Source organism: Pongo pygmaeus, chromosome 11 (genome assembly GCF_028885625.2).
Source record: "Pongo pygmaeus isolate AG05252 chromosome 11, NHGRI_mPonPyg2-v2.0_pri, whole genome shotgun sequence".
Taxonomy (NCBI): domain Eukaryota; kingdom Metazoa; phylum Chordata; class Mammalia; order Primates; family Hominidae; genus Pongo; species Pongo pygmaeus.
Window position 1 is genome coordinate 42,255,902 of NC_072384.2, and position 13,081 is coordinate 42,268,982.

The 13,081-nt window shown below is 37.7% G+C and overlaps 1 protein-coding gene across 7 annotated transcripts in view; it reads left to right on the forward strand.

Annotated features, from left to right (window-relative positions):
• Positions 1-13,081, forward strand: part of KYNU (kynureninase) — a 185,527-nt gene that overhangs the window by 10,548 nt on the left and 161,898 nt on the right. For 2 of the 7 annotated variants that reach the window (XM_063647432.1, XM_054477775.2), the window contains exon 1: positions 9,344-9,542. The exons of 3 other annotated variants lie outside the window; for them this stretch is intronic. The gene's annotated coding sequence lies outside the window, so the exon portion shown is untranslated. Of the gene's footprint in view, positions 1-9,295; positions 9,543-13,081 lie in introns of those variants that run through there. 2 more of the 7 variants (XM_054477774.2, XR_010122796.1) reach the window with 2 other exon arrangements.

Genomic DNA, 13,081 nt, shown 5'->3' on the forward strand with positions numbered 1-13,081 from the left:
CAATAAGAAAGGCTTTTAAGCCTGGGCAACATAGTGAGACCCCCATCTCTACAATGAAAAATAATCATAATATAGAAAAAAATGTATTTCATAAAAGGCCTTTACATAACATCTTAAGACATGATTTCATTTGCATTTTAGAAAAATTGATCTATGGATGACATAGAGTTTTGATTATAAGGTGAAATATAGAGACAGGGAATGAAGTTAAGAAACTGTCCAAAGGAAGCTGTAACATGATGATGACACAGGATTCTTTTGCTGCCGCTTTGCCAGCTGAAAACCTCTGTGGCTGGTACTCTGCCCCAGCTTTGCTCGGTCCCTCTGGGCTTGCTCCACCCGCTTGGCCTGGCAGGCTGTTGCCCACTCACTCCCAGATTCTGTGATCACCACAGCTCTGTGCACAGCCCATAGTGGGACCACGTGTGCCCAAAGTGGCTTCCACAGCTGGGTGTCGGCCTTCAGACAAGGGGGGACAAGGTGGTGCCAGAGAACTCAGAAACACAAGCAACCGGGGAGCACCAAGTGGGTGTCACAGCTTCTGCTAGGGGAGTCCCGAGGTTTGAGACACCAAGGAATGCCACAACTCTCTTTCTCCTTCCCGCCGCTTGCAGCTCGGCGAGTGGGGACGTATTATAGCTCGTTCATTCCTGCCGCCTGTGGCTTAGCGATCAGTGGTGTGTTACAGCTCTGGCTCAGAGAGTCCCAAGGTCTGGGCCCCCAGAAGGGTCGCAGCTCCTGTCATCCTCACCCCCTTCAGCTTGGTGAGCTGGCCAGGAGAATGTTACAAACTTTTTTGCTCCCATTATTCTTCAGGTTCTGCATTCTTGTCCTGCAACCAAGAAGAATGAGGTATGCAGACAGTGGAGAGTAAGCAAGGCAGAGAATCATTTTATTGAAAGACAAAAAAGCTCTCGACAGCAAGAGGGGACCCAAAGTGGGTAGCCTGCTGTGTGAGAAGGGCCAGAAAGCAGGTAGTTGTCTGTGTGGCTGAGTCTGGGGTTTTTATAGGTTTGGAATGAGGAGGCGCAGGTTGTAGGTAGCCTTGAAAAAGGCAACATTTGATTGGTTAAAAAGCATTATTCATCATGCCTATAATCCCAGCACTTTGAGGGGCCAAGGTGGGTGGATCACCTGAGGTCAGGAGTTCAAGATCAGCCTGACCAACATGGTGAAACCATGTCTCGGCTAAAAATACAAAATTAGTGGTGTGTGGTGGCATGCCTGTAATCCCAGCTATTCGGGAGGCTGAGGCAGGAGAATCACTTGAACCTGGGAGATGGAGGATGCAGTGAGCCAAAATCGTGCCACTGAACTCCAGCCTAGACAACAGAGTGAGATGCCATCTCAAAAAAAAAAAAAAAAAAAAAAAAGCATTATTCAGAAAGGACCAATTGGGTAAAAAGTGGGCAAACAGGAATAGAAGTTCTTACTCTGGTTGTAGACTCTATCTGGAATCAGCAGCTCGGTTTTCAGGCTTTAAATTGTCTTTGATTTGAAGGCTGGGTTTCACCAGGAACCCAACCCTGTCGGCCTAGGAATTTGTCTGTCTCCTGCCACTGTCAATGACCAGTTAGACTGAGACATGCAGCGGGAGGGGGAATGCTGTAGAAGGAAGGAGTAGACAGTCATTGGTCAAAGTGAAGACTCCATGTTTTCTGTTAAAAACCCAATAGAATTTATGATTCTATGCTTTTTGTGAAAAGTCTTGGATAAGAGGAAATTAGAAAGCAATTTCTCCTGCCTATGTCTTCTTGCTGATTATTTTTTTGTTCTATATTCGTGTCTTTTCATTAATTAAAAATCTAGAGTATCCTGCTTAGCTACTCATTGGTGTCAGTAAAACATTAACCTACTATTGCATTCAGTCTGTGTCAGTGCAGTGAGTCCAAAAGTCCATTTTTCAAGCACAATAAAGATATAGGGGTCCTGTATGAGAGGAATTGCTTTTGTTTTGTTTTGTTGTTAATAGAAACAGGGTCTCACTCTGTTGCACAGGGTGAAACACAGTGGCAGAATCGATATAAAAGTAAAGTGGTATGTAGATATTTATTTAAGTATGTGCCTTAAAAAAACTAAATAAAATGACACAAAAGATATTGAAAAAGAGGAAATCAAAGAAAATATACAAGAAAAATATCAACGAAAACAGGTTTTCCTATATTAAGATAAAAATTAAATTCATAGGAAAAAGTATAACATGAACAAATGGAAATATTTTATTGAGTAAAATGAAAATAAATAATAATAGTTTTATCTATTAAGAATATTAACTTGTGTATACACTATATATTCCAGTATTTTTCCCCAGTTTGTCATTTGTCTTTTGTCTTTATGCAGGAAGGTTAGGAATGAGGCAGGATCATCAAACCTGAAAACTAGGGATCTCTGAAGCCATTGCAGAGCCCGAAGCATCCATGAGGCCAAGTAACCTAGAGATGCCCATGAAAGGAATGCAGGGAGAGATCCTTCAGCCGTCTTAGAATGAGAAGCCTGCAGTTACAGTGAAGAAACAGTTTAACTTAGCATAACATTTATAAGTTGGAAGAAAACATTTCTAACAAATAGAACTGATATTACTCAGGATATAAAATGTTCTACTACAAATAATGCAACAGGAATATGAACCAAAGTTATGATTACCTTTGTCTTAGCATTCAGCTAGAGGTTTTGAAATGCTTTATTGCATCACAGCTGAGAACTACTGAGAGTCAATGATCCTGCTCCTTTTGGTGTGTTGCGGCAAAGATGAGGTTGCGAACTGCTGTTCCTGGAAAGTTTGATAGAAAACTGCAAGGCCACCTTTCCGTGGTACAGACTCTTTGCCCTAGGGGCCATCCATATTGAATTGTTTTTCATATACCATATAAAGACCATTTTTTAAATTAAAAATAATAACAATTTCTTAAAATTAACATTAAAATAACCAGGAAATGATTAGAATTATGAAATTAAACCAATGAGATAAAGTGAAAGAACAGAATGCAAGAAACTAAGAAGTTGAGTAAAATAAAGAATAAATAGCATAATATAAGAAATAATAATGCTAAAACTGTGCAACAGAAAGCAATTTAAAATAATACTGAAATCAGTAAAATAGAAATAAGCATAAAGGTGAGTTATGAAATAAACTAGGGAAAGAAGAGGAATAAAAAAGAGTTAAAAAATGAATCAATATTAAAATAATAATAAAAAGAAAATATAAGAAACAAATTGGACAAAAGTGAAAGAGACAAGCAACTTGACTGGAAAAAAATGTTAAAAAAATAAGTTGAGGGGACCACACAGTGTCTCATATCTGTAATCCTCGCACTTTGGGCGGCCGAGGTGGGCAGATCGCTTGAGTTCAGGAGTTTGAGATTAGCCTGGGTAACGTGGTGAAAACCTGTCTCTACAAAAAATACAAAAATTAGCCGAATGTGGTAGTGCACACCAGTGGTTCCAGCTAGTTGGGGAGGTTCAGATGGGAGGATCACTCGAGCCCAGGAGGTGGAGGTTGCAGTGAGCCATGATTACACCACTGCATTCTAGCCTGGGCAGCAGAATGAGTCCCTGTCTCAAAAAGAAAAAGAAAAAAAGTAAGTTGAGGGTAAGGGGATACAGGGATCTCGCTGTACTTTCTGCCCAGTTTTGCTATGAACCTAAAATTGCACAATGGAATAGAATAAAATCTATATAAAAGAATAAACTTTTTTTAAATTAAAAATAAGCTGAAAAAGGAAAACACAGTTCAACACCATGTAAAACAACAAAATATGGTAAAACAATACAGCAGGGAAAAGCTGTAATTTATTTTAGACTGAATTAGTGTATCCTGAATAAAAAGAATTATTACTGTTATGTAATTATGAGTGCTATTGCTCAAAGCTATTGCACATATACTTGATTGTTTACTTTGTATGTTTGCAGGATTATTTAAACTTTGTATAATCTTTTTACAAAACAATTTAAGTATAGAATCTTTCCACTGTGGGAGGCTGAGGCGGGCTGATCACGAGGTCAGGAGATCGAGACCATTCTGGCTAACACAGTGAAACCCTGTCTCTACTAAAAATACAAAAACAAAATTAGACAGGCATGGTGGTGGGCACCTGTAGTCCCAGCCGCTCGGGAGGCTGACGCGAGAGAATGGCGTGAACCCGGGAGGCGGAGATTGCAGTGAGCCGAGATTGCGCCACTGCACTGCAGCCTGGGTGACAGAGCGAGACTGTCTCAAAAACAAACAAACAAACAAAAAAACAGAATCTTTCAAGATGAAAATAAAACCTGTTTATCTGAAATAAATAATCATAATTAGCTCTGATGAAGATAGATGTGATACAATTCCTTATCAACTTTTTTTTAAATTGAAACAGTATTTTGAAGCTTACACTCCTATTCTTAATCAAGCTTTGGAACTGAAATTAGCATAACTTCAGAAAATGAACAGGAAAGCTCATCTTTTTGTATGATCTGGAATAGTTTGAATAACATGAGATTCTCCTAATCTTTAATGCTGTGCTAGAATTCATATGCAAAACTTTTCAAACGTAATGTTGCCTTCTATTTTTTTTTTTCTGTACTTCCTGGCAGTGGGGATGTTTCCTTTTATACAATAACTCTTTAAATGCATTTTTAATCTCCTCTAAAGGAATTGTTTGCTTCAAGTGTTTCTCTTATTTGGTCAGTTTTGAAAATTTGTATTTTGCTAACCAATTATATTTTTCCTCTAAATTACAAAAATATTTCTATAGAGGATACTATTTTCTTACATGAAGACAAGTTAAAATTTCAAATGCATTTGTCCTTTTCTGTTTCTTGCTAGCTCTTATTCTTATCTAATACTCTGCATCTTCCTTGTCTAGATTCAGAGCCCGTTAGAAGCACTTTTCTTTGGCTTTTGGGGACATGCTGCACCATTCTTCAGATCCTAGTCTAGTGAACTCTTTTCCCCTGCCTGCAATGTGGGGTTAAGACAATTTAGGAATTTGCTATATTTTGGTGTCTGTCATACTACAAGCTATGAGAAGTTTCAAACGACTGGCAAAATGGTGGACCGATACTGGACACTTCCAAAATGGGAAATTTTACAGCATTTATTAGTGACACTAGAAAATACTTTGCCAGACAAACATAAGAAGAAAGGACAAATCCCAGAAAAGGATCTTGAACTGACATCTCCAAACATCAGCTCTACACTACCCCTGTTGATAGTCATTTTTAATATTAGAAAAAAAATTTTCTGTTGTGAGTCGTTATGGTATAAGAGGGCACGTACATTGTACCTTGTACTATAGAAAAAAACGCTGGTGTATGAAAGCTTTGTCTTTAAATGGAGATTTTGTAATGCCTGTTCCCATTTTCCAGAGTCATCATGACATCAATGATGTTGTTATGTGGTCAATGATGTCAATATGACTCAAGTCACTTTGGGTTTTTCATGTTTTACAGGAAACTCAGAAATTCCTTATGTAAACAATCAGACAATTGAGCAAATTGACCTGCAAACACATATAACAGGAAACTACTAAAGTTCCCTTGCTACCACACATGATTTAGATTGCCTTCTATACCTTTGTGAGTTTAACAGTGAGGGAAAATTCTGATCTAGGAAAAAGGGAATGGGTTATAGGAATTTTAGATTCTAAATAAATTGTAATCACCAACTGGCAAAATGTCATTTGCTTATAACGAGCCCTTGCATTTTCCTCTGAAAAACTGAAAATACAACATATAGAGGGTAGGAAAGTCCCTGCCCATTACTGAGAAATTTTTCTAATAACCAGACTATGTACCTCACAGGAAGGAAAAAGTAGATTGTCTAAACATAGCCTAGTGATTTATTAGCATATTAATTTGCTTTGCCTTCCCTGTTGTAGAAGTGAGGGAGAGGGAGAAGAAAGGAGAGAATGGGGGAGGAAATGAGAGTGCAGTGGAGGGAAGAGGAAAAAAGAAAAGGAGAGAGAGAAAGAGAGGAAGGGAAGGCAAGAGGAGGGCATTGGAGAAAGAGGAGAGAAGGAGAGAGGAGGGAAAGAGGAGGGGGCAGCAGGAAAGGAAGGAGAGGGGAAGGAAGGGCAGGTAAGGGGAGAGGGAAGAAGAGAGGAGAGATAATTTTGTGTGTGCTCTGTTTTTTATATTTTCCCCTACGCATATAGACAAGATGCTGTAGGTTCTTTGGCAGAAATTGCTTAAGGCAAATCTCATGACTGGCATTTGAGAAAGTTTTTGTTATGTTATATTGGTTATCCCCAAGGGGAAGTTTGGAAAGAGTGATTTGGTGTGCAGGGCCCCGGGGATATGGTGAGAGGAAAGGAGAGGCAGGAGGGCAGAGAGAAGGAAGCTAATTGGCCCCTCCCATCTGGGAACTTCCCAACACCCTGTGTAAAGAAGAAAGGAGAGTTCCAATAATGACTCAGAGTAAATTTTCCTCTTAAGAAGTCACATGTGAGCTCTGCATTTTTATTTAATTAAGAAAAATAGTGTATTGTGAAATTTTCTGTTTACCCAAGTTTGAGACTGCAGTTTTTTTATTAGTTCTTTCCTAACTTGTCCCTGTCTTTAATCTCATTACTCACTTCACATACTGAGCACCCAGCATTAAAGTGTTATGATCAGACTGGTGGTGCAGCCTTGGATTCTCACAGAGTTTGCTGATCTGGATTTAATTTAGTTAATGATCCAGCAAGCACCCATTTTAGTCTACTAAATGCTAGATACTGGCCTAACTATGGCAAAAAGGCCCTGAAGAATAAGAATAAAGTTCATGGTTCAAGATTACCTTTTGAGGGGACAAAACTTTCCCATATTTCTGAAAATAAACTGGATCTTAATTAAAAAAAACAAATTAACCAATTCAATAGATATTTATTTAGCTCCATACATAGGCAGAGCTCTGATGAGGATAAAATTAGTCTTTTCCTCTCAGAAACATATCATTTTATAAGCAGGATGCCATACCTGGAAATTAATAGACTAACTCGGAATTGTACAACAGCTTATTCTGGCAACACTTTTTTTCTTCCTGTTTCCAAAAGGAAGGAATGGTATCTCACAGTGTTCTCTGTTTAACCTTGACTGCTGGACCTGTAGTGGGTCTTGCTTTCACCCCTCCCCGCATGACTTGTTCTCTCATAATTCCCTTCTGTATTTAGTGGCCTATGTTATTGTACAAGTTTTGCTACCCATTACATCCCTGGCATTTCACTTTGTGCTTGGTACAAAGAATATGCTTAATACTTTTCTTGAATGAATGAAGGTGTCAACTGAAGAATGACAGGTTCACACATTTGGAAAGGAGAGCTTCATTTCGCATAAAGGGTTGCAGCCTGCAAGGTGGTCATTCTGACCTCTGAAAAGCGTAGCCTCTGGTCAGAAGCTGGAAACAGAGGGAGGAGCAAAAGAAACAGAAATTTATGTTAAGCAGGATAGCTGAATATATATATTCAATAAGCTATAGGGGGAACCATGAGTATTTATGAAAGTAGAAATGTGCGCATCTACAATGGAGTTTCATGCCTCTCCATGGGATCCGTGTTCAAAAAATGACAGCTTTAATACAATCTGAGGGGGCAGTTTTCAGCCCAATGTGAAGCAGAGGACATGAAAACCTTTACTGCACATTCTCCATAGACTAGCCAGAAACACTCCATGTTCAGTATTCTCTTTTTGTTCCAAACCACAGAAAAGGGATAACATCAGGTGATGGTTGATGTCATTGGTGTAGTCTTTTGAAATGACTGGTTTCTGTTTAGCCATAGGGCAGAAAGCCTAATCATAGTTAGTGATGGAGCGGGTATGTGTTCCACTTCCTATCCTGTCATGGCCAAAAACTTAGTTTTCAAGTTTACCCTGGGGTCCCCTTGGCCAAGAGGGTGTCCGTTCAGTTAGTCTAAGGGCTTAGGATTTTATTTTTATTCCTCAAATGTAACAAATTTAAAGAAAGAAAGAAATTTATAAAAATTAAGAAATAGAAGTATAGCTTAGACCTCCAAGCAAGTTCTTTAAAGGTGACAAGTTAAACAGTAGTTTTTAAGATAATATTTTGATGAAATTCTTAATCATATTATTACAAGATTTTAGAAGAAGCAAGATCTTGTGAAAACAAAACCTTAATGTCCATATCTATCTCTCTAAATCTATAGTCAGTCTTTAAAAGAGTGACACAAAAATGACACAGATCCGCCCTCTGGTTCACTCCCCATATATTAGATCCTGGTAATCTTCCAAAGTTTTTACAGCATAAGGCATACACAGAATAGATGCAAAAAAAGTACACCTTCTGAAATTTCCTGAATGGATTCAAACTTTTACTCTTCTAAGTTAATCAATTGGTAGTCTACTTACTTTATAGGATTATTGTAAGGATAGGATTGATGAAGTGAAATATATTTTCTTGTCACTGGTCAATTACTCGTATTAAAGCAATTTCATGCACTTTATCTCCCTCTCTTGGAAACTGGAGTGTAGTACTTTTTGTCTGGTTACTTAAGATTTAAAAAAAGACAATATGTCACTTTTGACCTGAGTGTCATGATGCCTATGGCCTTCTACCTGCATGGTTTTATCATCTCAATAATCTTGGGAGGAAGGTATTTTTAAGTTGATTTGACAAATAGGAGACTGAGCCTCCACAAGGGTTAAGTGAATTGCTCAAGGTTATACAATGAACACTTGATAGAAATGATTAAATGACACTTTACTTGATTTGTTGTGGGTTACTAAATAAAGCATAGGTGTGCATAAGTCATTCAATTATTCAGGCACAGTCTTCATCCCTAGTCCTAATATCGAAAGTCTTTGCTCTTAGTTTTTATAACTACAAGGATATTCCTCAAAAGACCCAAGCTCAGGAATAAGCCTAAAGAGGTAGTCAAACTAGAATGAAAGACAGTTCACAGACTTAAATGAATAATTTGCATTAATGAAGTTTGCCAGGCTAGTTTCCACTTGAATCTTCAGATCTTTCTTCCTTCATTGTCTTGTTAACTGTCCAGATTTATTACCTAGGAGTTTTTTAAAACTCACATATTAGGCAATAGAGTGTATTCTGAAATTGAGAGCCTATTTTAAATTTTTGACTAAAAAGTTTACCCATTAAATGTCATAGATTCGACCATCAGACTGAAAATCCTCAGTGTATTTGACGGAGGGTACTGTCTCAAAAATCCAGAGCTCGAAGTGAAGAAGTGAGGCAAAATTTGGAATTTAGCTCTAGGACAAACTCATCAGTTCAGGGGTCAGAGATTTATATAGTTAAAGGACAAGTGCGTGTTTACCTGAGTTTAAAGAGCAAAGTTGCTTCTGGAAAGAAGCCCTCACTGGAGGCTCTGGCATTTGAAATAGTGGGCAGGAGTACATGTTGCTTAAATTTCTGACAGTGGCTGGAGATTACAGATTGGTTAGGGGAGAGGAAGTAAAGTACGTTTATAAATTCTCCACTGGGTGGAGTCTGAACAGTTCTTTGAATTTCTCACCCTAAGATCTGGCCTGTACATTTCAAAAGAATTCTTGAGAGGTTCCTGGAGAGATTCTGGGAGCCAAACACTCCATTGGAATCCTAGCTGGTAAGCTTGAGGCGCTGATAAAAACTCTCTACCCTAATGTTTACTCCATGCTTTTTCCAAATGAAACTTCTGTCAGCTAGAATCCTTGTCACAGTGTTTTAGAGGTTTTTTTCTGCTGCTCTCTTCTTTTTTTTTTCTTCATATTCTTTTCGTAAATAAAAATGGTATGACCTTCCTAAAGGACCCACCTCTAGGAATGGGTTAAATGAAGAGATCTTTACCAATGAAATGGAAAAGAACTGATGAACATAGTGCACTGAATATGGTTACATTTGACAAACCAAAGTTAGTCCTGTTCTTATTTGTGTTTAAGCGGTAAGATTAGGTCAAACTCCAGATGAGGGAAAGACATTCTTAAACAGATTTTAAGTCAGCTGTTTTCTGGTAACTTTAATTATCTTATGCTGCTTGTAGTCATATTAAATATTTATTTAGAGAAGTGAAAATGCCTACTCTTGAACAGAGTTTCTTCCCCTTTCATTTTATGAAACCTAAGAAGAGAAAGTTGATACACTTTTTAAAAATATACTAGATTTTCTTTTTTCCTTTCTGCTTTTATTTTGAGGCCAGTGGGGTGTTATCTAGTGGTAACATTGAAGCAAATGTATTGATTTTCTTAATGTGTTCAGCAAGTAATTCATATCCTAGATATGAAGTATACACTTGTAGCAGAGTAATGTTACCCATTTCTCAATGATATGCTTAAAGAATCTTGCTCAATATGCATATTGTTTTTCCTTTTTTCTTTACTAATGAAAAACTATACACTTTCTCGACATATTTTTAAGTCAGGTTCTAAACTTTGAACTCCTATGTACAATTTGCTCATTTCAGGCATGAATGTGAAACTTTGTAAAGATTAACTACCAGACACTCACAGTCATTTATTTAACTATTTAGCCCTAAATCAGTGGGTGACTAGGAGATTCTGAATTCTGTGATTTCCTTAAAATCAATCAGTTTTTAATTATTATACAAGCTTTTTACTTTAAAGTTGTAGCTGTCTAAATAAAATTGTGAAAGCACAATTTCCAAACCTAAATCAAAGGCACATTGATGCTGTCCATCAGAAGGTATTGATAATTTTAAAAAATATTACAAACTTTTACCTTTTTATAAAGGACCTAATATCATTTGAGCTTAACCATAATCCTTTGAAGAAAGTAAAATTTAACTTTAAATAACATTGACATACAGAGCAGTTAGGTGACTTGTCTGAGACCGTATGGTATGTATGTCCCCCTTCTTGATCAAATTAACACTAAATAGGTAACATTTGAAAATTTGTAAAATATGTAAAAGTTGAAGTTTTTAAGAGTTTGGAATTAAGTTCTTCCTTTCAAAATATGAGCATGTCACTTTATTTGCAAACTAAACATGGCATAACATTATGGCTTGTGAACACTAATTGTCTTAGCTGCTGGGGTGAATGCAGAATTAAGCAGCAATTAGTATGAGTGAATAAATTGCATCCTTAGAGTGAGTGTACTATGCTATTCTGGGAACTAAAGACTATATTGGTGTCTATGCGAAGTTGTGCACAGTGGTGGAGTAGGGCAGGGTGCAGTCATTTGGAAGACTATGTCCATCAAGTATCTCAAGGTACCCCAGATGTGACAGGCCCAGGAGCGGAACCAGCCACTTTAACTTTTGCCTGGCTGAAACTGGACTGGGAAGGATGGATTAAAAAGGTAAATCAATTCATACATAGCTTGTGGTCCTTTGCAGCTTAAGTGTAGGACTGAAAAAAGAAGCCAAAGAAAAAGGGAATGAGCTGAAGAAATACACACACGTACACACACACATCACGAAGCAACATACAAGGAAAAATAAAGTGAGAGGTTCAAGGCTTTGAGGAGGAATTGAGCTCTGTGCATTCCATTCATGGGCTTTGCCAAAGACCAGCACAATGGACTCAGCATCTCAGGCATGGTTAAGTACCCTACTGTGCACTCTGCTATCCTTTTAGTCCACTGTTGTTTCTACTCTGCCTGTGCCAGGTTTTCATCTCAATATGGAGGAAAAGGATTCTGATGCCTCAGGATTATTACAAGCATTAAATATGATACAGAGAGAATGACGCTAATGAGTATCATTTTTAAAATAAGGAAAGTTGAATTTTATTCAGAATCTGTTGGTAACAAACTAATCTCTTTATTTAAGTAACCCCACTTAGAGTTTAAAGTCACCTCCAATCAACTCAAAGGGCTGACCTCCCAAAGAAAGTCTCAAATATAAGGCAAGCTCTCTTGATTCTGAATTTCATTAGAAATGTTTGTCTAAGTCTTTCTCATATGGTCAGATGAGAGAGGGTGTCCTCCTAGTAATATGTCATTATGTCAAATAATTCATCAACCAATTTTGTTTATTCTCTCAAACTGTCACTTTGGCGGCAAGGGTACTCTGTCTAAATGAGATGTCTATAAAGATGATAAATTAAACATGATTCAGGCCCCCAGGTAGAGTTCAGTTCAGTAGGGTAGAACAGCAACTCAGTCCAGCTACCATCAGTAATATGTTTGTAGTAAGACTAATCTGATAGTAAGGCAGAAAAACATCTCATGGAATTTTAGGAATAGCCAAGAAGATGGGTCCCCTGGAGCCTTGCACATAGCATGTTGCATGAAGGATTCAGTGACTTGCAACATGGGCTTGTCCTGTCACCTTTTCAGGAGACATAGCTGTTCAAACCCTTGCCATTGTGTAACTAAGTGACTCTTACTTGCTGCTGGAATCACTTCATGCTTTTCATGCTTTAACAATCAGTGGTTCTGTTTTACTTTGAAAAATGAGTCATTCTATGACAGTATTCCTCCTAGACCCTAGCATTTCATAGCTTCTATCTATGATTATTTTAAATTCTATCTCCCGTATCTAACTGAATGAATAAGCACATCCCACAGCTCAGATTCCTGAAAGAATTTGTTTATATACTCAGCTAAACATCATCACTGTTTGGTTAGAGCTTTTATAGCAAATAATTCACAGATCTTTGATGAAACTACATTGTCTTTAGTGGGTAAGTGTCCAACAGAGGTCTAGTAAACTATGACCAGGCAATTGATAATGCCAAGTGGTAGAGACACAGTGATCTCTCTTCAAAATGCAGGTTCCTTCATCAGAAAGCTATGGGTGGGGAGCCATTTAGAATCAAGTTTTAGGCATAGCAAATGTTTTTGATCTTTCCTATCCATACATATGTCCAAATAAATATAGTACCTGGCAGAATGTATTATTATCATAAGTAAAGTACATAAGTGTGCTTTTAATTGTTATTGGTGTTCAGAGGAAGACAGGCTACTTTTGCCTGAGACATCCTAACAGGCCTCTTGAAAAAAGCATTAGAGCATAAGGTCTTTGAAGGTTGGCTAGAATCCAAACAAGTTGAAGGGGAGCAAAACATTTTAGGCAAAGGAAATGGCATGAGAAAAATCACAGAAATAGAAAATTTCATGTGGAGGACAAATAATACTTATGGTCAGATATTGAAAGCACCATCCATCGATGTTGAAATCCTATGCGTTTGTACAGAACCATGG